The sequence below is a fragment of the Moschus berezovskii genome, chromosome X (assembly GCF_049115385.1).
Source record: "Moschus berezovskii isolate FMDL1 chromosome X, NW_MosBer_1.0, whole genome shotgun sequence".
In the NCBI taxonomy this organism is placed as follows: domain Eukaryota; kingdom Metazoa; phylum Chordata; class Mammalia; order Artiodactyla; family Moschidae; genus Moschus; species Moschus berezovskii.
Window position 1 is genome coordinate 129,470,791 of NC_142488.1, and position 27,274 is coordinate 129,498,064.

At 39.7% G+C, this 27,274-nt stretch overlaps 1 pseudogene; it reads right to left on the reverse strand.

The window, feature by feature from the left end:
* Window positions 1-1,321: 1,321 nt before the first annotated feature.
* LOC129564041 (endoplasmic reticulum resident protein 44-like) lies at window positions 1,322-27,274 on the reverse strand (annotated as a pseudogene).

Consider the following 27,274-nt stretch of genomic DNA (forward strand, 5'->3'; position numbering starts at 1 on the left):
GTTTTTCTAAAAGCTGCATCAGAGGGACTTCCCTGGCAGTCCAGTGGTTAAGATTCTGTACCCTCAATGCAGAGGCTGGTGGTTCAGTCCCTGGCTGGGGAACTAAAATGTCATGTGGTGTGGCCAAAGTTTTTTTTTTTTTAAATTCCATCATGACTAAGTCAAGTTGAATTTTTCCAGGAATTATAGAAAAAGCAAAGAAAGGATCAAATCATCCCACTGAATGCAGAGAAGTTATTTCAATAAATTGTCCACAAATTCGTGATTTAAAAATTTTTAGCAAAATGGGAATAAAAGAAATTTTCTTAACCTTATAACAGATGTCTACAAAAAACTATAGTGAGCCTCATGCTATTTAGTAAAATGTTAGAAACACTGATATTGAATCAGGAACAAGGAAAAGAAGCTGATTATCTCAATGCATTCACTGCTCACTAGAGATCATGGCTGATGAAGTAAGATAAGAAACAATTAAAATAAGGGTTATAAAGGAAAAAATAAAATTTTCAGTATTTACAGGTGATGTGGTTATATTAGAAAATCCATGAAAATCTAAAGACAGATGACCAAAAATAATATGAGCAAGATTCAAGAATCAAGGTAAATTAAAAAATAAGTAAATGTAACTATAAATAAGGAAAAATAGGCAAAATATAAGATATTATAAAATATAAGGGATAAATTACATCAAAAGCAGTACATCACAGTTATATGTAATCTATTATTACATAAACTTTTACAGAAGCACTTAAAAGAAGATTTAAATGAAGAAGTAGACATGGATGGGAAGAAACAAAATGATTAAGATGTCAGTTTCTTTCAAAGTAATCTATGAATACATTGCAACCCCAATCAAAACTCCAATAGAATTTTCCATAGAATTTGACTTACTGATCTTTTTTTTAAAATCTTCTTTCAGTTTATTCAAAATAAAAATTGAAGATGAGATGTATGAAGCTGAGATGTATGGAAAAAGTAACATGGATATTTACATTACCATATGTAAAATAGATGGCCAATGGCAATTTGCTGTATGTCTCAGGAAACTCAAACAGGGAATCTGTGTCAACCTAGAGGGGTGGGATGGGGAGGGAGATGGGAGGGAAGTTCAAGAGGGAAGGGATATGTGTATACCGATGGCTGATTCATGTTGAGGTTTGATAGAAAACAACAAAATTCTGTAAAGCAATTATCCTTCAATTAAAAAATAAATTAACTAAAAAACCCAAATCTTTCAGTTTATTAAAAATAAAAACAAACATAGAATAATGAAAATATTATTTTTATAACTGAAAGGCTTGCAAGTTGTTTTTCTAAGTTTTTAAATCTCATCTCCATCCCTCAATAAAGTATGCTTATATTCACTGTGTGCTTTGGAAGGAGCTCTCAGGTGGATTGCTTACTACATCTTGGACTTCCTATCCTGAGTCTGTATCAGTTGGGTCAGGACCATGAAGGAATTCTCTGTGTAGTTTTCTAGAATGTAAGTCAAATACGAACTGCTTGAGTTTTTCAGGAATTACTACATCACTGAAGTCTGCAAACACACGCACATGCCTAAAGCTGTCAATAGGGGTCACAGGGCAATCTGCTGGAGTTTTCTGTATGTGCAGAAGACAATGTCTAAATGTGTCACCATCAGCATATAAAAATTTATTGTACCTTTTTCACTTATTAATTGTTGGCCTACTTCATTCTGGAACATTTCTAAACTTTCTGTATCTTCTTTCATACAGTGGAACCGTATGAGAAAAGGCAGTCCTTCTTCTGTCAATCCCTCTCTATTTTCAAATGCTATTTCTCAGACAAGAGGAACACATTTATCTTGAATCCAATTATAAGTCTCATCAAAATTTGTCATAGATTCCAAGTACAACATATTTGGAGCAGAAAGCCCTGATGGTTTGTAGATTATGTTGTCTCCATTTTATCTTTCTGGTTTTGAAGCAACCCCAAATGCAGCTAGCTAGGAAGGCACAATCATCATGCAAAATATTTGCTACTCTTTCAAAAACTCTTTAGCTTTCTGAATCTTTTTGCTCAAAATATCTAATGATATTTCTTTTGATGTGGACAAGAGTGGTGATTTCTGCTAAGTCATGAAGTTTCTTGAAGGGGTCACTTTTTTGTTGCCTGTTGTAATCTGCTGCTGCTGCTAAGTCACGTCAGTCGTGTCCGACTCTGTGTGACCCCACAGACGGAAGCCCACCAGGCTCCCCCTTCCCTGGGATTCTCCAGGCAAGAACACTAGAGTGGGTTGCCATTTCCTTCTCCAATGTGTGAAAGTGAAAAGTGAAAGTGAAGTTGCTCAGTCGTGTCCGACCCTTAGCAACCCCACGGACTGCAGCCTACCAGGCTCCTCCATCCATGGGATTTTCTAGGCAAGAGTACTGGAGTGGCTTGCCATTGTAATCTACAAGTTCTTTCATTTATCACTACCCCTGTATCCTACCCATCATCATCCCATTATGCAACAATTTGAAAGTTGTGTATTTGCTTATCCTGTATCTCTGGGCTATATCAGCATGCTGATCACAATCAACTTTGGCAAACACTACTTGATTTTCATTTGTATATTCTTCCATAATGACATTGGAAACTTCCTCAAAACAATATCTTTAACAATTGGTGCTGGGAAAACTGGTCAACCACTCGTAAAAGAATGAAACTAGAACATTCCCTAACACCATAGACAAAAATAAACTCAAAATGGATTAAAGATCTAAATGTAAGACCAGAAACTATAAAACTCCTAGAGAACATAGGCAAAACATTCTCCGACATAAATCACAGCAGGATCCTCCATGACCCACCTCCCAGAATATTGGAAATAAAAGCAAAAATAAACAAATGGGACCTAATTAAAATTAAAAGCTTCTGCACAGCAAAGAAAACTATAAGCAAGGTGAAAAAGACAGCCTACAGAATGGGAGAAAATAATAGCAAATGAAGCAACTGACAAAGAATTAAACTCAAAAATATACAAGCAACTCCTACAGCTCAATTCCAGAAAAATAAATGACCCAACCAAGAAATCAGCCAGAGAACTAAACAGACATTTCTCCAAAGAAGACATAAAGATGGCTAACAAACACATGAAAAGATGCTTAACATCCCTCATAATCAGAGAAATGCAAATCAAAACCACAATGAAGTACCATTTCACACCAATCAGAATGGCTGCTATCCAAATGTCTACAAACAATAAATGCTGGAGAGGGTGTGGAGAGAAGGGAACCCTCTTACACTGTTGGTGGGAATGCAAACTAGTACAGCCACTATGGAGAACAGTGTAGAGATTCCTTAAAAAACTGGAAATAGAACTGCCATATGACCCAACAATCACACTCCTGGACATACACACCAAGGAAACCAGAACTGAAAGAGACACATGTACTCCAATGTTCATTGCAGCACTGTTTATAATAGCGAGGACATGGAAGCAACCTAGATGTCCATCTGTAGACGAATGGATAAGCAAGCTGTGGTACATATACACAATGGAGTATTACTCAGCCATTAAAAAGAATACATTTGAATCAGTTCTAATGAGGTGGATTAAACTGGAGCCTATTATACAGAGTGAAGTAAGCCAGAAAGAAAAATACCAATACAGTATACTAATGCATATATATGGAATTTAGAAAGATGTAAATATAACCCTGTATACGAGACAGCAAAAGAGACACAGATGTATAGAACAGTCTTTTGGACTCTGTGGGAGAGAGCGAGGGTGGGATGATTTGGGAGAATGGCATTGAAACATGTACATTATCATATGTGAAATGAATCACCTGTCAAGGTTCGATGCATGATACAGGATGCTTGTGGCTGGTGCACTGGGATGAACCTGAGGGATGGTATGGGGAGGGGAGTTCAAGATGGGGAACACATGTACACCTGGGGCAGATTCATGTCAATGTATGGCAAAACCAATACAATATTGTAAAGTTAAAGTAGAAAAATTGTGTGCAACAATCTGCTTTTTTACCACTTTTTGTTCCACAGAACCATGGAAGCATGCAAGTAATACCTCGTTTGTCTTGGTTTCTGAGACGGACAAGAGCGAAGCTCTAGACTAGCAATATTCCATGGCACTTTCTGACAGTTTTCTTTAGCTCCAATACTTCAATATTTTTCTAAGATGATTTTTTCCTTCTTTTTCATTGTTTTCTTCTTTTTTGTATTACTTTAGTAATGTTCATGTCTACAAACTCAGGTGACTAAAAATTAGGTACATTAAAGTATAATGTTCAAGGTTTCACATAATGAGAAAATCCCAGAATTAGAGGAATCAGAGATCTTGATCACAATATCATCATGGGACTCAAAGCAGTTAGAATTGCATTGTAATATTTACGAAAACTGAACCAAGACCTGAGATCCACGGCATTACATAAGAAACTTCTCCAAAGTCCCATTTTTGTCCCTCTCATTTTGAGTGGAGTAATTGGAAGGCAACTGAGAATCGACTAAAGACCGTGATTTTTTTTTGGCTAAGATAATAAAGAGCCATCCTAATGGAAACTGACCAAGGGCTTTGCCAGTTTTTAGGGCCAGTTCTGACATCTGGCCATGTCAGCATGTCACACAATAAGACTCCTTAAAAATATAAAACTGAAAAAGAAGGTAACAAATTCATAGTGAAGATTTATTAAGTTATTGAAGGGTACAAGCTACCTTATTCATTCCACTTAAGACTGAAAATTTAATATCAGTTTAACATTTCAAGGCTCTATTCTCCTCTTCCTTCAAGAAGACTTCTCTGATTCTGCCAATGAGAAGAAATTTTCTTCTTTTCAGAAATCTACAGCTGTACTTCTCATATTTAATGGGCATATATGAATCAGCCAGGTACACTGCTAAAGTGCCAGTTCTCACTAAAGTGCCTAAGGTGAGGCCACTGGAAGAAGCCAGATCTACAACCCACTTTTACAAATACTTTAAGGGCACCGATCACTCTCACTTTGGAATTCTAATTATTTACACATACACCTTCTCTTCCTCACTGAATTATAAATTCTTTGGAAGTATGACTGTTGTTGCTTAGTTTCTAAGTTGTGTTGGATTCTTTTGCAATCCCATGGACTGTAGCCTGCCAAGCTCCTCTGTCCATGGAATTTCCCAGGCAAGAATACTAGGGTAGATTGCATTTCCTTCTCCATAACTTACTGATCTTATTTTTTTTATTTATTTATTTTAATTGGAGGCTAATTACTTTACATTATTGTATTGGTTTTGCCATACATTGACAAGAATCTGCCCCGGGTGTACATATGTTTCCCATCTTGAACCCCCTCCCTCCTCCCTCCCCATCCCACCCCTCTGGTTCATCCCATTACACCAGCCCCGAGCGTCCTGTATCATGCATCGAACTTGGACAGGCAATTCGTTTCACATATGATAATATACATGTTTCAATGCCATTCTCCCAAATCATCCCACCCTCGCCCTCTCCCACAGAGTCCAAAAGATTGTTCTATACATCTGTGTCTCTTTTGCTGTCTCGTATACAGGGTTATCGTTATCATCTTTCTAAATTCCATATATATGCGTTAGTATACTGTATTGGTGTTTTTCTTTCTGGCTGACTTCACTCTGTATAATAGGCTCCAGTTTCATCCACCTCATTAGAACAGATTCAAATGTATTCTTTTTAATGGCTGAGTAATACTCCATTGTGTATATGTCTTAAAATTCAATATAGTAGTCATAATTTTTCAAGTGATAGTGTTTTCTTGTTACTATCATCTAATTTTTCTACATATAGATAATTTTGATCGGAGAATGTTCAATGTATCATTTCTGCCAACTTGAACTGAATTTTACTGTCCCACCTAACAAACTCCAATACTTTGGCCACCTCATGCGACAAGTTGACTCACTGGAAAAGAGTCTGATGCTAGGAGGGATTGGGGTTGGGAGGAGACGGGGACGACAGAGAATGAGATGGCTGGATGGCATCACCGACTCGATGGACATGAGTTTGAGTGAACTCCGGGAGTTGGTGATGGACAGGGAGGCCTGGTGTGCTGTGATTCATGGGGTCGCAAAGAGTCGGACACGACTGAGCGACTGAACTGAACTGAACCGAACCTCATCTGGTATCTTTCATGCCTGCATACATACCTGCATGTGTTACACTTGGCACCCCTTCTTCATACATTTTTGTTGTAGGTTACAGAGTGTACACTGATTTCTTTTCGTACTGGTTAATTTGAGATGATTTCTGAAAGAGGAAATAAAATCTTTACTTCAGTGGTCTTCAAATCCTTGCACATTTTAATGTTGACTTTTTGTCATATGTGTAAAGAGGTACAAGGAATATAATTTTCCACAGATTGTGAATAAAATTAAAACTGCTGACGTATAATCTCCTTTAAATATATACAGTTCCTATTTTTCTTTGACCTCATATATCCATTCCATTCCCCCAGTATTTTTATCCTAATATATTTTTATACTTAAATGTCTGTAAGTAAGTCACATTGAAATACATATGTAAATTGAAATTAACTTTAAATATTTTCTATTGGCACAAAGTTCTATATGCCTTTCTTCTGAACTGCATCATAATTACAATTATCACTATTATACAATTTTAAAAAATATATAAAATGTTTATTTTATTAAATATTTTATTTAATAATTATTAATCATTTTCTTTATAATACTAAATAAAATATTTAATATTTATTAAGCCATTACATTTGTTCAACCTAAAAATAAAATTTTATTGCAAATTCATTTCTGAATGCATTGGATGAGGATCAGTTCAGTTCAGTTCAGTCGCTCAGTCGTGTCCGACTCTTTGCAACCCATGAATCACAGCACGCCAGGCCTCCCTGTCCATCGCCAACTCCTAGGTTCTCCATTAACTTAGGTATCTCTTAACTGATACTACTTTCTAATAGAATTAGACAAGGTTCAGCATCAATTATATCCCTCTTTTACATTTTTGTATGTGTGAGGGCTAGGAAACTTCGTTCACATAAACAAGTATTAAAAGGAGTCTGGTATAGCAAAGTCACTCAATTCCCTGAACTCTTTTCGAATCATATGCCTTAATCACTTAGTCATATTTCATAAAAAATTATGTTTCATGATCTATCAGTGGGAAAGTTTATTAAACTTTCTACTATCTTTACTCAGGCTGATCAATTTCAGGAGATAATTTATAAAGAGAGAATATGGAAATAGATAGATAGATATAGAATACCTCTGTATTTACCCCAACTCAAAAATTTTATTCAACCATTTGACAACTGGAAATTTCTGTAATATAATTTTTTATTTAAAAAATCAAAAAACTTGAAGCAAAAGGTTGACATTTGTTAATATTGGATATGGTATACGGGTGTGTCTCTTCTAGTACTCTGCATACTTTTATCTGAATTTAAACTGTCTCATGTAACATAACTCATTTCATCTTGACAATGGTTAAAAGAACTTAATGAGAACATTTTGCTCAAGTTTGAGTACAAGTTGACCCATTCTCTAGCACATCTGATTCCACTGCGGCATGTAGTTGCTTTGACTTCTCAGACTTCACTGTGAAGTTCAAGATGTACTTTTTGAAAACAACCATTTAAAATAACTATTCTCAAATCCACTGAGAAAGTGTGTAGAGAATGTGGAGGCTTATCAAGTTTGAAAGCCCCAAATATGGTTGACGGGTGTTTATGTTTAACCAGCCTCCACCACCACCCCATCACCACTCACCATAACCACAACCACACACACTTAAAATTTACTGTGTAGCAGGATCTTTGAGAACAGGATTATAGACAAAGTTTGATAACCAGGATATCTGGCCCTGGGAACTAATGAGGTTGGGATAGTGTAAAGAACCACTCTGAGCCTGGACTGGGACGGGGGAGGTGTTGGGAGAGCATGGATACATGTATATATATGGCTCAGTCCCTTTGCTCTTCAACTGAAATGATCGCATCATTAATTGGCTATAGCCTAATATAAAATTATTAATAGCAGCACTTACATTCCTTCTCCTTCACCTTATTTATTAAAATTTGAAGTCTTATAAAGTAAGATAAAAACTAAACAAAACAAAACTGAAAAGAACCACTCTCAAACTACCTGGCCTGAAGGAGGTAGCATAAACCTCTACTACACAGCTTAGAAGGTCAGGAAGCAACAGTCAGAACTGTACATGGGACAACCGACTGGTTCCAAATAGGAAAAGGAGTACGTCAAGGCTGTATATTGTCACCTTGCTTATTTAACTTATATGCAGAGTACATCATGAGGAACGCTGGGCTGGAAGAAGCACAAGCTGGAATCAAGATTGCTGGGAGAAATATCAATAACCTCAGATATGCAGATGACACTACCCTTATGGCAGAAAGTGAAGAGGAACTCAAAAGCCTCTTGATGAAAGTGAAAGAGGAGAGTGAAAAGGTTGGCTTGAAGCTCAACATTCAGAAAACAAAGATCATGGCATCTGGTCCCATCACTTCATGGGAAATAGATGGAAAAACAGTGGAAACAGTGTCAGACTTTATTTTTTTGGGCTCCAAAATCACTACAGATGCTGATTGCAGCCCTGAAATTAAAAGATGCTTACTCCTCGGAAAGAAAGTTATGACCAACCTAGATAGTATATTAAAAAGCAGAGACATCACTTTGCCAACAAATGTCCGTCTAGTCAAGGCTATGGTTTTTCCCGTGGTCATGTATGGATGTGAGAGTTGGACTGTGAAGAAAGCTGATCGCCGAAGAATTGATGCTTTTGAACTGTGGTGCTGGAGAAGACTCTTGAGAGTCCCTTGGACCGCAAGGAGATCCCACCAGTCCATTCTAAGGGAGATCGATCCTGGGTGTTCATTGGAAGGACTGATGCTAAAGCTGAAACTGCAATACTTTGACCATCTCATGCGACGAGTTGACTCACTAGAAAAGACTCTGATGCTAGGAGGGATTGGAGGTGGGAGGAGAAGGGGACGACCGAGAATGAGATGGCTGGATGGCATCACCGACTCTGTGGACATGAGTTTGAGTGAACTCCGGGAGTTGGTGATGGATAGGGAGGCCTGGCGTGCTGTGATTCATGGGGTCGCGGAGAGTCGGACACGACTGAGCGACTGAACTGAACTGAACTGAACTGAACACAGCTTAGATGGCCCAAAAACAAGAATTGTTCATTGATTAGTACAACACTAAGGTCTATGAAGATCATTGCAAAAGCAGTCTGTTAGATGAAAAGAAGTACAGACTGATAGGCCTGGTGACCTGGGTTTCCACCCTGGTTCTCCTACTGTGTGCTAGCTTAGTGATCTTGTACATGTTCCTTAAGCTATGCAAAGCCTAGTGTGATTGCATATAAACTGAGGGTTATAATAACTATCTGAAAAGACTGTTGTGAGAATTCAGTTAAATGAGATGATTTTGTGTTATAGGTCCTGGTCAGACCAGAACAGAATAAGCATTCACTCAGAGCATACTCTTCTATCATTTTCTAAAAGACATTTTTATATGATTTTAAGTAGAGATTTTTTTATGATTTTAGGAGGTAGAGAATAATAAAGAGATAAACACATCAATGATAGTTTGCCATTGGGAAGTGTATGAGTTCTAGGTAGACACTGATATGCAAGTTTGGAGTAGTGCCCTGGTTAATGGGCTCTGGGGTCCAATTCTCTATGTACAATTCCTGGCTCTGCCATGTTCTACATGCATAAACATAGACAAATCACTTCACCTTTCTGTGCGCAGTCCCTCAGCTATAATAGCACTGCTATAGACTGAATGTGTCCCCCTAAAATTCATATGTTGAAACTTAATTCCCAGTGTGATGATGTTAGGAGGTGGGGCCTTTGGGAGGTGATTAGGTCTTAAGAATGGAGCCTTCTTGATCGGGACTGGTGCTCTTACAAAAGAGACCCCAGAGAGCTCCCTAGTTCCTTCCACTATGTGAAGACACCACAAGAATTTGGCCATTTATGAACCAGAAAGTATGCCCTCACCAGACACTGAATCTGCCAGCAACTTGATCTTTGATTTCCTAGACTCAAGAACTGTGAGAAACAAATTTCTCTTGTTTATAAGCCACCCAGTCTAAAAGATAAGTGATTTCCTCATGGAATTGTTCAAAGGACTGAAAAGGGATAATCAATGAGATGCTTTAGCATTGTGTTTGGCACATACTAAATAGTATTTGCTATTTTACACAAAAACACACCCAACTTTATTCAAAGCCTTATTCCCAACAAACCATGCCTCTATGACTTTCTAATACAGTTGTTTCTTCAAAAAACTGCTAAATGAAGGCTTTAACTGACAACCAAGGTGAATAGTCATTCCTTTACAGCCTTCTTTCTCAAAGTATATTCTTCAGAGATCAGCAACATCAGTGTTACCTGGGAGCTTATTAAAAATGCACAATCTCAGGACTTGCCTGGTGGTCCAGTTGTTAAGATTTTGCCCCCTAGAACTGTGTCCCCCTAAGATGCAGGGGATGCAGGTTCAATCTCTGGTCCAGGAACTAAGATTCCACATGCTGTGTGGCATGGCTAATTTGTTTTTTTCTAATGCAGACTCTCAAGCCTCACCCCAAACCTACTACATCAGAATCTGCATTTTAACAGGATGCCTAGGTGTTTCCAAAGCACGTCATAGATTGAGAAGTGCTAATTTACATCTCCACCAAGTCACTTGGCTTCCCAGGTGGCACTAGTGGTAAAGAACCTGCCTGCCTGACAATGCAGGAGATGTAACGGTCTTGGGTTCGATTCTTGCCTGGAGAATCCCATGGACAGAAGAGCCTGGAGGGCTACAGTCCATAACGTCGCAAACAGTCAATATGACTGAACAGCTAACGCACACACACACACAACCTAACTGGTGTGAAGTAGGATCTCATTATGGTTTTGATTTACAGTTCCCTAATATAGCCCACCAGGCTCCTCTGTCCATGGAATGTTCCAGGCAAGAATACTGGAGTGGGTATTCATTCCTTTCTCCAGAATAATAGTGACAATGAAGTGTTAGTCACTCAGTCGTGTCTGACTCTTTGCGACCCCATGAACTGTAGCCTGCCTAGCTGCTTTTTCCATGGGATTCTTCAGGCAAGAATACTGGAGTGGGTAGCCATTCCCTTCTCCAGGGGATCTTCCTGACCCAGGGATTGAACCTGGGTAATGAGTATCTGTTATATATTTGTTACCCACTTTTATATCTTCTTTGGAGAAATGTACATTCAAGTCCTTGCCAATTTTTTAGTTCTTTTGTTGTTGTTATTGAGCTGTATGAGATTTTTTCCTGTTTATTAGGATATTGTTGTTGTTCAGTCGCTAAGTCGTGTCTGACTCTTCATGATCCCATGGACTGCAGCACGCCAGGCTTCCCTGTCCCTCACCATCTCTCAGAGTTAGCCCAAGTTCATGTCCATTGAATTGGTGACACCATCCAACCATCTCATCCTGTCACCTCTCCTGCCTTTGATCTTTCCCAGCATCAAGGTCTTTTCCAATGAGTCAGCTGTTTGCATCAGATAGTCAAAGTATTGGAGCTTCAGGATATTAGGATATTAATCCCTTATTAAATATTTGATTTGCAAGTATTTTCTCTGACATTGTGGGTTGCCTTTTTACTCTGTTCATAGTATTTCTTTGATGCACAGGAGACTTTAATTTTGATGAAGTTCAGTTTATCTATTTTTTCTTTTGTTGCCTGTGGTTTTGGTGTCATATATAAGAAGTCACTCCCAAATCCATTTTTATGAAGGCTTCCCCTATGCTCCATTCTAAGAGTCTCATAATTCTAGTTTTTATATTTAGGTCTTTGATCCTCTTTGTGCTAATCTTTGCATATGATATGAGGTAAGAATCCAACTTCATTCTTTTATTAATACATACACGAATCCAGTTTCCCCAGGATCACTTGTTAAAAGACTGTCATTTTCCCATTGAATGATCTTGGCATCATTGTGAAAAATCAATTGACCTTAGATATATGGATTTATTTCTAGACTCTCAGTTCTATTCCATTAATCTATGTATCTATCCTTATTCCTTTATCGACCTTTTTTTTTCTTTTAATAGTTTTGTCTGCACTGGGTCTTTATTGCTGTGCCCTGGCTTTCTCTAGTTGTGGCGAGGGGGTGGGGCTACTCTTCATTGTGGTGCACAGGCTTCTCATTGCAGTGCTCTCGCTTGTGGAGCACAGCTCTAGGTATGCAGGCTTCAGTAGTTGCAGTGTGTGGGCTCAGTAGTGGTGGCACATAGACTCAGTAGTTGCAGCTTGCGGGCTCTACAGTGTGGGTTCAGTAGTTGTGGCACATGGGCCTAGCTGCTCTGTGGCATGTGGACTCTTCCTGGACTGGGGATTGAACCTGTGTCCCCTGCATTGGCAGGTAGACTCTCAACCACTAGACCACCAGGGAAGCTCCTACCAACACTTTTAAAAGTTACTGTATCTTTTCAGTCAAGTTTCGAAACAGGAAGTGTGACTCCTTGCTATTGACTGAATACTTGTATCCTTCCAAAATCACATGATGACATCCTAACCTCTAGGGTGATGGTGCTTGGATGTGAAGTCTTTAGAAGGTGATCAGCTTATGAGAGCAGAGGTCTCATAAATGAGATTCAGTTCAGTCGCTCAGTCATGTCCGACTCTTTGCGACCCCATATAAAAGAAATCCTGAAGAGCTCCCTTGTCTCTTCTGCTATATGAGGACACACTGAGAAGATAGCCATATATATGAACCAGAAAGCAGATCCTCACCAGATGACAGATCTGTTGTGCTACATTCTTGGACTTCCTAGCCTTCAAAACTGTGAGAAATAAATTTCTGATGTTTATAAGCCATTCAGTCTATGGTATTTTGTTATAGCAGCCTGAATGGATAGAGACACTCCTTCAGATTTGTTTTGCTTCTTTAAAAGGGTTTTTGGCTACTCAGAGTCCCTTGAAATTTTATATGAATTTTAGGATCAACTTTTCCATTTATGTAAAAATAAGGGGGGTATTTCACGTCTGACTCAATGGACATGAGTTTGAGCAAGCTTCAGGAGTTGGTGATGGACAGGAAGTCTGGCATGAGGCAGTCCATGGGGTCACAAAGAGTTGGACACGACTGAGTGACTGAACCGAAGGGGGCTATGGTGATATTGACAGGAATTGCACTGAATCTTTAGATCAATTTAGGGAGTATTAGGTAGTGATAATATTAAATCTTCAAGTTCATGTACACAGGGTATTTTTCCATTTATTTAATTTCTTTCAGCAATGTTTGTAATTTTCAGTGTATAAGTTTTGTACCACCTTGGTTAAATTTTTTGCTATTGTGAATGAAACTGTTTACTTTAAATTCCTTTATGAATAATTTATTACTAGCATATAAAGTTACAATTGATCATTTTATGTTGAACTTATATCCTGAAAATTTTCTGAATTTAATAATAGTTTTTGTGGATGCTCTAGGAATTCTATATATAGTATCATGGAATTTCTATATATACGATCATGTCATCTGAAAATAGAGATAGTTCTACTTCATTTTAATTTGGATATCTTTTCTTTATTTTTCTTGCTTGATTGCTCTGACTAGAACTTCCTGTACAATGTTGAATAGAATTGGGGAAAGCAAGTTGCATGTCTTGTTCCTGATCTTACAGAGAGAGTTTTCAGTCTTTCACCATTAAATATGATGTTCACTGTGAGTTTTTCATAAATGCACTGTATCATGTTGAGGAAGTGCCCATTTATTTCTAATTTGTTGAATATTCTTATCATAAATAGGGAAATCTAATTTTATCAAATACTTTTTTTCTGCCTCAGTTGAGATAATCATGAGTTTTCTCCTCCTTCATTCTGTTAGTGTGGTGTATTACATTATGAACGGAATCGTGTCCCCTTCAAAAAAAAAAAAAAAGCATATGTTGAAGCCCAAACCCTCAATGTGACTGTATTTGAAGATAGGGTCTTTAAGGAGGTAATCAGATTAAATGAAATAATAAGGATAGGGTGTTAATCCAATAGGACTGTTGTGTCTACAAGAAGAGGAAGAGACACTAGGAGTGCATGAGCACAGAGGAAATGACATGTGAAGACACAGCAAGAAGGAAGCAAGGGAGAAGACTAACTAGAAACCAACCAACACCTTGATCTTGGACTTTCAGCCTCTATATCTGAGAAAATAAATTTGTTATTTAAGCCACCCAGGCTGTGGCGTTCTGTTAAGGCAGTCTTAGTAGACTAATATACATTGACTATTCTTTTCCATAATGTTGAACTTGCATTTTTTAGATAAATCTCAACAGCTCATGGTTTAGAGTCCTCTTAATATACTGCTGGATTTGGTTGCTAGCAATTTGTTGATGATTTTTACACCTATATTTGTAATGGATACTGATCTGTAGTTTTCTTTGCTTGTGAGGTCTTTGTCTGGCCTTGATAGGAGAATGCTGGTTTCAAAGAATAAATTAGGGAATAATCCCTCCAAAATTATATATTTTGGAAGAGTTTCAGAAGAATTTGTGCTAATGCCTTTTCAAATATTTTGTAGAATTCATCTGGTCCTAGGTTTTTCTTTGTGGAGAGGTTTTTGATTACTGATTCAATCTCAGTTTGTTATGAGTCTACATAGATTTTCTATTTCTTCTTGAGTCAGGTTTGGTAGTTTGTTTCTAGTTTGTTTATCCATTTCATCTAGAATATCTAATTTTTCGTCATGCAATTGTTCACAGTACTATCTTACAATATTTTTTATTTCTGTAGGTCTGTAGTAATGTCAACTTCATTTCTGATTTTAATACTTTGAGTCTTCTTTTTGTGTTTCTTGGCCAGTCTAGCTAGAGGTTTGCCAATTTTATTGATCTTCCTGAAGAACCAACTTTGGATTTTATTGATTCTATTGCTTTTCTCTTGTGTACTTTGAAAATTTTCCACTCTAAACTCAATCTTTCCTTCTGTTACAGTAGGGTTTAGTTTTCTCTTTTTTTCCTTTATGGTACAAAGATATAGGTTATTGATTTGAGTTTTTTCTTCCTTTGTAATGTAGGTGTTTATAGTCATAAATTTCCCTCTGAGCACTGCTTTCATTGCATCCCTTAAGTTTTGATATAATATCTTTCCACTTTCATTTACCTCCAAGTGCTTTATAATTTCCCTTGTGATTTCATTTGATCCATTGGTTGTTTAAGAGTGTGCTGTTTAATTTCCACATATTTGTGAACTTTTCAGATTTACTATTTTAATGATTTTTAGTTTCTGTTGAGTTAGAGAAATTACTTTACAAGGCCTCAATATTTTAAAATTTACTGAGACTTGTTTTGTGGCCTAATTTATGGCCTATGTCTCCTAGATAGTGTTCCAAGTGCACATCAGAAAAATGTATAGTCTGTTGCGGTTGGATACAGTGTCTGTTAGGTCTAGTTGGTGTATAACATTTCTTTATTGATCTTATCATTATTTTATTCATTTTTGACAGTGAGATATTTAAATCTTCAAATATTATGGAGAACTATCTATTCTATTTCATTTCTGTCAGTTTTTGGCTCCTATATTTTGGGGCTCTATTATTAGCTATGGATATATTTGTAATTATTGGATCTTCTTAATGGACTATTTCTTTTATCATCAAATAGTGTCATTCTTTGTCCCTTATAATGATTCTTTAATTAAAGTGAATCAAATAGTGTCATTCTTTGTCCCTTATAATGATTCTTTAATTAAAGTGACCCTCTTGTAAAGTGAATATAGCTGAATCATTTTCATTAAAAGTTTTTAATAAAATTTCAGAAAAAGTGAGAGGAAAGTACAGAGATTTCTCATATCCCCTGACCCACACATGCATATCTGCCCTCATTATCAACATTCCCACCAGAGTGGTATATATGTTACAATTAATGAACCTACATTCACACATCATGATCACCCGAAGTTCATAGTTTATATTAGGGTTCATTCTTGTTGCTGTATATTCTATGGGCTTGGACATAATGACTTTCACCCAACTTTATCAAGTTGAAGAAGTTCCACTCCAGGTTATTAAGAGTTCAGTGTGGATTTTTCAAATGCTTTTTCTGCATTTATTGATATGATCATGTGATACTTTTTCTTTTGTGTCTGTTAATCCAACCAGTCTATTCTAAAGGAGATCAGTCCTGGGTGTTCATTGGAAGGACTGATGCTAAAGCTGAAACTCCAATACCTTGGCCACCTCATGCGACGAGTTGACTCACTGGAAAAGACTCTGATGCTGGGAGGGATTGGGGGTGGGAGAAGAAGGGGACGACAGAGAATGAGATGGCTGGATGGCATCACCGACTTGATGGACATGAGTTTGGGTGAACTCCGGGAGTTGGTGATGGACAGGGAGGCCTGGCGTGCTGTGATTCATGGGGTCGCAAAGAGTCAGACACGACTGAGCAACTGAACTGAAGATAGATTACATTGATTTTCAAGTGTTGAATCAGCCTTGCACACCCGGGATAAATCCCATTAGGCATGGTATATAATCTTTTTTATACATTGTTGGATTCAATTTTCTAATATTTTGATGAGGATTTTTTTCCATGTTCATGAGTGATATTGGTCTGCAGTTTTCTTGTAATGTCTTGTCTGATTTTTATATTAGGGCAATGCTGCCCATGAATGAGTTAAGATGTATTCCCTCTGCTTCTATTCTCTGAGATTGTAAAGAATTGTTATAATTTCTTTTTTGGATGATTGGTAGAATTCACCAGTGAACCCAATCTGGGACCAATGCTTTCTATTTTGGAAGGATATTATTGATTCAGTTTCTTTACATACAGGCACATCTGTTGTCTGTTTCTTCCTGTGTGAGTTTTGGCAAATTGTGTCTTTCAAGGAATTGGTCTAGTTCATATAGGTTATCAAACCTGTTGTTCATAATCCTCCTTCATTATCATTTTCCATTGTTGTCTGAAAGCAGACATTGTATGACTTAGTCTTTTAAATTTGTTAACTTGTGTTTTATGGCCCAAATTGTAGCCTATCTCGGTGACTATTCCATGTTAGCTTGATAAGAAGGTGTATTCTGCTTTTGTTAGATGTAGTCTAGAGATATCAGTTATATTCAGTTGACTGATGGGTATTATAAAGTTCAACTCTGTTCTTACTGATTTTCTGTCTGTTGGATCTATCCTTTTCTGAGAGAGGGATGTTGAAGTTTTCAACTATAATAGTAGATTTATCTATTTCTCTTGGCAGTTCTATTAGTTTCTGTCTCACATAGTTTGATGCTCTGTTGTTTTCCTTCTAACACTGGCTCTCCTCCTAGGCTACTAGTTTTCAAGGCTGCCACTGAGCTGGGGAGAGGAGGATGTAAGTAGGGAAAGTTAAAACACAACAAAGTCTTCTATTCTTAACAAAGTCCAGCTATTTTACTTGAATAAAATTCTCCATGGATTTTTGAAGCCTTTAGTTAATTTCTAGAAAAATTTGTGAGCAAGTTGATTTTGATAAATTTGCCAGTGTTTTCCCTGCTTTCATGGAGGAATGATTTTTGGACATCCTTACTCCTCTATTCTGCAAGTGCTTCTTTCTATTGCTTTTTGGTTCTAGTCCCACACTCTCTCTGTGGTTTTGGGCTACTCATGTTACTTCTCCAGGCTTTCTTCCTCTGTACAACGTAGAGGGGTCTGTGAGTGTGAAGGCCAGATAATCTTAAGATTTGAGATTAGGATGTAAGTTATCAGTCAGACAATTCAGTCGCTCAGTTGTGTCCGACTCTTTGCGACCCCATGAATCACAGCACGCCAAGCCTCCCTGTCCATCACCAACTCCCGGAGTTCACTCAAACTCATGTCCATCGAGTCGGTGATGCCATCCAGCCATCTCATCCTCTGTCGTCCCCTTCTCCTCCTGCCCCCAATTCCTCCCAGCATCAGGGTCTTTTCAAATGAGTCAACTCTTTGCATGAGGTGGCCAAAGTATTGGAGTTTCAGTTTTAGCATCAGTCCTTCCAATGAACACCCAGGACTGATCTCCTTTAGGATGGACTGGTTGGATAACCTTGCAATCCAAGGGACTCTCAAGAGTCTTCTCCAGCAACACAGTTCAAAAGCATCAATTCTTCGGCGATCAGCTTTCTTCACAGTCCAACTCTCACATCCATACATGACCACGGGAAAAAACATAGCCTTGACTAGACGGACCTTTGTTGGCAAAGTAATGTCTCTGCTTTTTAATATGCTATCTAGGTTGGTCATAACTTCCCTTCCGAGGAGCAAGTGTCTTTTAATTTCCTGGCTGCAATCACCATCTGCAGTGATTTTGGAGCCCAGAAAAATAAAGTCAGCCACTGTTTCCACTTCTATTTCCCATGAAGTGATGGGGCCAGATGCCATGATCTTCGTTTTCTGAATGTTGAGCTTCAAGCCAACTTTTTCAAGCTCCTCTTTCACTTTCATCAAGAGCCTCTTTAGTTCCTCTTCACTTTCTGCCATAAGGGTGGTGTCATCTGCATATCTGAGGTTATTGATATTTCTCCCAGCAATCTTGATTCCAGCTTGTGCTTCCTCCAGCCCAGCGTTCCTCATGATGTACTCCGCATAGAATTTAAATAAGCAGGGTGACAATATACAACCTTGACGTACTCCTTTTCCTATTTAGAACCAGTCTGGTGTTCCATGTCCTGTCCTAACTGTTGCTTCCTGGCCTGCATATAAGTTTCTCAAGAGGCAGGTCAGGTGGTCTGGTATTCCCATCTCTTTCAGAATTTTCCATGGTTTATTGTGATCCACACAGTCAAAGGCTTTGGCATAGTCAATAAAGCAGAAATAGATGTTTTTCTGGAACTCTCTTGCTTTTTCCATGATCCAGCAGATGTTGGCAATTTGATCTCTGGTGCCTCTGCCTTTTCTAAAACCAGCTTGAACATCTGGAAGTTCACAGTTCACGTATTGCTGAAGCCTGGCTTGGAGAATTTTGAGCATGACTTTACTAGTGTGTGAGATGAGTGCAGTTGTGCAGTAGTTTGAGCATTCTTTGGCATTGCTTTTCTTTGGGATTGGAATGAAGACTGACCTTTTCCAGTCCTGTGGCCACTGCTGAGTTTTCCAAATTTGCTGGCATATTGAGTGCAGCACTTTCACAGCATCATCTTTTAGGATTTGAAATAACTCAACTGGAATTCCATTATCTCCACTAGCTTTGTTCATAGTGATGTTTTCTAAGGCCCACTTTACTTCACACTCCAGGATGTCTGGCTCTAGGTGAGTGACCACACCATCCTGATTATCTTGGTGGTGAAGATCTTTTTTGTACAGTTCTTCTGTGTATTCTTGCCACCTCTTCTTAATATCTTCTGCTTCTATTACATCCATGTCATTTCTGTCCTTTATCGAGCCCATCTTTGCATGAAATATTCCCTTGGTATCTCTAATTTTCTCGAAGAGATCTCTAGTCTTTCCCATTCTATTGTTTTCCTCTATTGATACATAAAACAGTATTGCTTCATAGTTTAATGGTAAGCATTAAAAAAAATTTCTTAGTGGTATATAAGAGAGCATCTTACTAGTATGGCATTTTAGATTCCATGAGATACATTAAGTTAGTCACGTTCAGGCTTTGAAAGTGAAGTGAAAGTGAAAAAGGCAGCTTTAAGGCTCATTAAATATATGGCCATTTGATTCAAGCTTTAAGCCCTGGGTCCAGGGTCTATTATTAGATTTCTCAAACACCCCTTTGTCTATAAACCTGGGAAATGGGGTAAACTTCAAACCTGTTGATTTTTAATCCTAGATCACTAAAACTGGCCGGAAGCCTAGAGAATCTATGTCCAACCTCCTCTGCAAAAGGATTTCTCAATGACCCAGAAACTTACTGGCAGAGTGAAACTTAGAACCATGGTTTCTTGCTCTTCTCTACTAGACCAGGCTACGTCTCTTGCATCCCTTTCCTCTCAGCTTCACATTTATCTGCATATCATTTTTCCCTATCATTCCATAGTCGTGCTCCTCACCTTAATGGGCGATTAGAATGGAGACAGCTGCACATTTTAAAACTCATTAAATCATATTTGTATTTTAAGTAATGTGATTTCCATTTGGACATGAGTAAAAATGCAAAGATAAGCCAGAGGCCTATTGCAAACCAGATTCTCCTTCCAGGCAGTAGCCAGATCACTGTTGGCAAGAAAGAGTGGGCTAGTGGTGGCCATTGTTAACCCTTTGTTGTTGTTTACTCGCTCAGTCGTGTCCAACTCTTTTGCAACCCCATGGAAACTGTACCCCACCAGACTCCTCTGACCATGAGATTTCCCAGGCAAGAATACAGGAGTGGGTTGCTATTTCCTTCTCCAGGGGATCGTCCCAACCAAGGGATTGAACCCACATCTCCTGCATTGGCAGAAAGATTCTTTAACACTGAGCCACCAGGGAAGTCCCTTAGTAGTAACCCAAATGTTTATAAGTCAATTGGGTCAGAAAATTAAGGTTTTAGCTTCTGCTCTGACAATATCTGACTGGCTGTATGACCTAAGGTCTTGGTTTGTGGGGCAATACTTGGTCTGAGGTTTCTGAAGTGCAAATGGAATAGTCTGGGAGGCAATATTTTTAGAAGATGGATCAAAAGCTAAAGACAAAAGATTGGGCAGGTTCAGGGTAGTATGGATATAGACTCAAAGGCTAAACAAATAAGGATTAAAGACCTCAAAAAAGTACATATCCCTTGATGCAGAAATTCAGTTTCTAGGAATTTATTCTTTGGAAATAATAAGATAAACATACAAATGTGTGTACATAGGACTTTCATGGTGACTCAGTGGTAAAGTATCCACCTGCCAACGTAGGGGACATGGGATCCTTGGGTAAGGAAGATCCCCTGGAGGAAATGGCAACCCACTCCAGGATTCTTGCCTGGGAAATCCCATGGACAAAGGACCTTGGTGGGCTACAATCCAGGGGGTCACAAAAGAGTTGGACACAACTTAGTGACTAAACAACAACGTGTGTGTATATAAGGATAAATACAGAAACACTATTCCTTACAGTGAAAAATTGGAAATAATTGAATATTCATTAACATGTGGTTAAGTACATGATAGTTCCTCTTTACCGTAAAATGTTATGCAGCCACTAAAAGTAAAAATGAAGTATTTGTGGTCATGGAAATCTTTTCTCAATTGATCAAAAGGCAAGTTATAGTGTCTGAAATATAATTTCATGTGTATAAATTTAAAACACATGTGACTCTATATGCATAGGAAAAAAGACTGAAAGCATGTTCACTAAATGTTTAGCGGTTTCTTATGGTTGGTGGAGTTAATCCATTTTTTTCTCAATTTTCTTATCTATGTTTTATATATCTTCTACAAAGAATATGGCATTTTTGAATAATTAAAAAGTTCAATGCTTAATAAAAAGCAAGAGAGACCGTTTAAAACAGAAGAAGCTAGAGAATTCCCTGGTGGTCCAGTGGTTAGGACTTGGTGCTTTCACTGCCAGGGCTCTGGGTTCAGTCCCTGGCACTAAAATACTGTAAGCTGCACAGCATGGTCAAAAAATAATAACAATAAATTAAAGTCATTTAAAAAAATAAAGCAAAAGGGGCTAAGAAGCAGGGGAGACTATGAAAATGAAGCTGAAAGGACGGATCCTGGATGAAGCAGTGCTGACAGGGGAAAGGCAGAACTTTTATTTGTGGTCAGAGCTGCTCTGACTTTCTGGAAGGCTCCTGTGGGGGGAATATAGGGGAGGGGTCCTGAGAATTGAAGGGCTTGTGTCCCAGAGCAAGGCATGTCTTTGGCCCACATATCCACACAACCCTCCAAACAACACCTAATCCAGCTCTCCAACAAGTGCTCTGTAAATGTTTAATGACTGAATAATGATTAACAGATACACAGCTATTAGTCACTCATCAAGGAACAATTTTTTTTTACATAACACAGCAGAGGCAAAAACTGCATGATTTCCGGCAAATCTCCAAGCTAATATTTCAGAAAAACACTTCATTTATAGTATTCTGATACTTTCAAATAAACATATACACACAAAGAGATGACTCACCCTGTTATATTTCCATAACTTACCCTGAGTTGGGGAGAAGATATGCCTCCAAGCCTCTATAAAAGATTTATTACATTAAAATTACTTCTCATTTTTATAAAATGATTAAACCCAAGCTTGCTTTGAAAGGATCTGGAGCAGTCAACCTTAATCTAGTTCTCCTGCTGGTACTGACCAGCCAGGAGGTGTTGAACAGGTCATGTCCACCCCACCCCCTGAGGCCTCCATGTCTCCATCTATGCAATCTACTAAAAACCTCCTCCATATCTAACAGAAAGGTCTCCACCATGGATAAAAGTTACAACGAGCCCCTGTGTCACCTGTTAAAAATATAGAAGATTCTTTACATTCCCACCCAAAGCCCTGGCTCCATGAGAGTTTCTGGTATTGAACATGCCTAACTCCCTTCCCTCAATGGGATGATTCTGCTTGTGCTGACTCTCATGGGTCAGAGTCACCACTGAAAGGATTGGGAAGACAAGCTGATCTCCAGAGACCCATGAGGACTGGTGGTGGGAAAGGAAGACCTCTCTCTGCTCAGCAGTGACCTCCGCACATTAGACTCCTCCTCAAACAATCTCCATCTAGTATATTCCACCAATTGTTGAGATGCTGAGGTTGATCAATGGGTTTGCACATACATAGAAGCCATTCATCCATTGATGTCTACTGTTTTTAATCCACTCCATATGGGGAGGAAATGATCTTATTCAAAGTTGTGCTGATTCCTTTGCAGGAGAGAGATGAGAGAAATAGAAGGATATATGGACATGGAGAAAGGAGGTAATTCATTCACTGTATATCAGATTCCTCCTCATCAGTGATTCTGCTTTACTTGGCTTATTATATGTCCTTCCTTCCCATCTGTATTTTGGATATCCAGAAATTATTGCTTTCCTCTATATTAGTTAAGGTCAGTAATGCTAGCCTCTGTAACTCAAAATACAGTAGTAAAACAAAAAAAGGGTTGTTTGCCATTTATGTCATAACCCAGTGCAAACATTCCTGGTCAGGCAGCTCTCTCATTGTCATCCTGGATCCAGGTTCCTCTCATACTCAGAGCTGTTGTTTGTTGTTTTAACCACGAAGTTGTGTCCGACTCTTTGTGACCTCACGGACTGTAGCCGACCAGCCATCCATGGGATTTTCCAGGCAAGAATAGTGGAGTAGGTTGTCATCTCCTTCTCCAGGGGATCTTCCCAACCGAGGGACAGAACTCCTGTCTCCCGTATTGCAGGTGGATTCTTTACCACTGAGCCACCTAGGAAGCCCAGTGCTTATAGTTCTCTCCATCAATCTGATCAAGACATGGGAAAGGGATTGAGGATTACCTGGAGCTGTTCTGGGCTAACTCTGGACAAAGTTCACATCATTTACATTTGTTTTATGTGGAATAGTCACATGGCCACACCTTATTGCAGGGGAGCCTAGGAATGATAGTTGAATTAAATGCCTAAGAAGAGTAGAGCATGAATGGGGTCTCTGAAACATCCTCCAAGGTCAAGTCCTCCATTCTTTGATTTTCAATTAGGAATGAAAATCCCTAAGTCATTACAAGAAACCTGGAGATAAGAAAAGACAAAAGGAAAATAAGTGGGTTTCCTGAAACTGACCACGACATGACTAATACCTTCTCCAAATAATCCAAAGGGAATAGCCGGCTCACAAATTAAAGGTTACTTGAATGAAGACAGAACTCTACTGAGAGAAAGGATCTTCTTTTGACAAGGAAGCACTCAACAGCTGAGTCACATAATTAGAGGTGAATGACAGGTGACACAAGCCAAGCACACTGCCTCTCAGACTATAAATTATGCTGCTATTAGGGGAAATTACAACGAATGTGACCAATGGGAGATGTGCAATGGGAAAAGGTGCAGAACTCCGTGTATGTTTGCAGACAGATTTCTAGACTTTGGGAGGCAGCGAGTTGAATGGAAATAGAGCAGCCTCTGGAGGCAGACAGTTAGGTTTGAAGGCCAGCACATGCCACTTACCAAGTCTATGGTCTTGGGAGAAGATCTCAGCTTCTGTTAAGTCTTGGTTTTCTCATCACTAAGATGAGTGTAATAATGATACCTTCCTCACAGAGCTCCTGGGAAGGGTAAATAGTTAATGTAAAATTGATTGGCATGAAATTTGGCACAGAGAAGACACCCAAGAGAGGGTCTCTTTTAAAAAAAATGTCAGCAAGCAATTTGTCAATGTGGGGCCTACTGCTCTAACCTGTGCTTGACTCTCAGATATCCCACCAGACAAAGGAGAAAGGGGAGGGAATGAGAACAGAAAGCTAAGAGAGACGTGCAGCGGGGACTGGCTGGCCACAGCAAGGCTGTTAGTGAGTGAAGTGGAGGAACCTTTGCGGATAATATTAGTACCTATGTCCCAGGATTGTTTTGAGTGTTATATGAAATAATACGTTCATGCTTAGCCCAGTGCCTGGCACATAACGTCAGCCTGAGTACTCATATTATTTATTTTTCTTCTGAACAAAAGGAGAGTGGTACCTACCAGCTGGGTAAGGAGAAGGAGAATAAATTGTCGTGTCCCTTTTGGTGGTCTCCATCTTCTCTGTAATGTACAGGGTGGGGTGGGGGTGCAATAGGGGTCTCGGGGGAGTCAGAAAGGCCTGGTAATGCTACCATCATGAACACTGTCTTCCTCAGTCCAGCCTCAGAGGGGAATGTCTGAAGACAGGATGAGATCATGCCTGGAAAGTTCTTTGTGCTCCAGAGGAGAAAGATGTCCTGTACATTTAAGTCGCTATTATTTGCAGAGCCAAATGCCAGGCTTTGAAATGCAGCCAGCCTCTCTTCAATATCTAGTTAAGTTTCCACAGCATAGGATGAAAAAATCCAACTGTTTATATGCAGTAGTATTTCTGGTAACTGAACTTACTAGTTTAAAAGGCAATATTTACCGAGCTCACAAAATAGCATGCTTTCTGTCCACAAAGACCTGTTTTAATTAAAGCTCTACCCTTAAAATTCATTAAAGTAATCAGTTCTAAGAGATTAGGAGCCCATGTATTAGATTTCAACCTGGGAGTGCCACATTCTGCAGGTGCAGGAGGCCATGATTTCAACAACTGTGAAGATCTCTCCTTTCACTGGATTTCGGTTTTATTTAAAGGCACTGGCTGTCTAGCCTCGGGAATTTGTCTTTTTTATTAGGCATGAGCAGCTCAGTTGCCTACTAGGTGGATCACCTCATTATTCTCGTCACCTGGGCAGAGTCATGACTCAAAAGCCAGCTCTGCCAGAGCAGACGGGATGGGTTGAGGAAGGGGACTGTGGAGAGATGAAAAGTCACCATGTTCCCTGGCCACAAAGCGGCTCGGCTCTTATACCCTAGCCTCCTGGCTGTTCAGAGGAACAGGGCTAGCTGGAAGAGCTCAGTGGGCGCAGCTTAGAGGGGTAAGGCTACATCACTAACTATAACCACCACACGTGTAATTGCTACAACACACGGAGCATTTTCTCTGTGCTAAGTCTACACAGCTTGTGTTTTGAGCCTCTTGGAAACCCTATGAGATGGGCGCTCACATCATCTTCCTTTCACACATGAGGACACTGAGGCACGGGGAGGATAGGTCCCTGGCCAAGACCACATGGAGAGGAAGTGACAGGAAAGCAGCATAGGCAGAAAATTACTGGACTTGGACCTCCACTGGGGCCACTTTCTTTTTTTAACTTATTTATTTTTAATTGAACGGTAATTGTTTTACAATATTACTTTGGTTTCTGCTATACATCAACATGAGTTAGTCACATGAGTCCCCTCCCTCTTGAACCTCCCTCCCACCTCCCATGCTTGGGGCGACTCTTTAGAGGTGAGCTCTGTGATGCCATTTCCCTGAGGTTTGGTTTGCTTATGTATGAAGGATGGCCTCTCTCTGACAGTGTGATGGCAAGGATTCCATGTGGAGACACGAGGACGGCATTCAGCACACGTCCTGGCATGGAGGACACACACAACACAGGGTAGCAATTCCTACAAGGAGACTGTAAAATGTGAAGCTGGCCATCCAGCTGTTGGAGAGAGTCAGCTCCCCTGCACCTTGACAACCTCCCAGCAACGCCGAGTGGGAGAATGGAGGCAGGACAAGAGGCTTGCCAAGGGAAGAGGGGATCACCATCAGCTTGTGTGTGTGTGGGCAGGAAGGAGGGGGGTGGGTGAGGCAGAACTGTGAGTGCAGGGCCAGGGAGGCAGATGACCATCAACCCCACTCCTCGCAGCGGGAGTGGAGCTGAGATTCATGCAAGGTACCATGGCAGGGATCTCGGGGACAGGCTGACCGCACAGAACAATGAGACCTGGGAGGTGACAGCTGGCTCTGAAAGGGACTCAGTTAAGCCACTTCTCCCTGGAAAACAAGCTGTTGCTGCCAGATGGAAACACTAAGAAAGGCCCTTGACGGCACTCTTGTCCAACCTCTTCACTGTCCACCTGGGGACACTAAGGCCCCATGAGAAGGAGTCTATTTTATGTCCAGAGAACAAGTGTCTACGCTGGAGTTCAAGATGACACTGCCACCCGTTTGGCTATATGACCCTGACAAAATTACCTAATCTCGTTATGCCTCAATTTTCTCACCTATAAAAGATCATGTATTGCACAGAGATTTTCAAGGATGAAATTAAAGAATGCCCGTAAAACTCTCAGCACAGTGCTTGCCACGCCCTCTAAGCTGGCTCAGGAATTCCCTGGCAGTCCAGTGGTTAAGACTGTGTGCTTCCAATACAGGAATCACAGGTTTGATCCCTGGTCAGAGAACTAAGATCCCACAAGCAGTGCAGCATGGTAGATAAATAAATAAATAAAAATAAGCTGGCTTGCACCAGGTCCTGTGACAGTGGATCCTCCCTACTAGTGCTCACTCAGTCATGTCAGACTCTTTGTGATCCCATGGGCCATGGCCCCCCAGGATCCTCTGTCCCTGGGATTTCCCAGGCAAGAACACTGGAGTGGGTAGCCATTCTCTTCACCAGATCTTCCTGACCCAGGCATTGAAGCTGCATCTCCTGCATTGCAGGCGATTCTTTACCTGCTGAGCCATCGGGGCCTAGGGGTACTAATGCTCTCACTAATGCTCTATTCTGCAGGACTCTGGAAAATGGCAGCCCTGTTTCACATTTCCTGTTCCAAAAGCCCCCAGGAGTCCTCTCCAGGGGGATCTTCCTAACCAGCTGTGGCTTCTCCTGCAGAGATGACTGAGCCGGGCCTGCCACAGGCTTGTCATTTGGCAGCAGGTCCAGGTGTCCCTGAGGTGAAGCCAT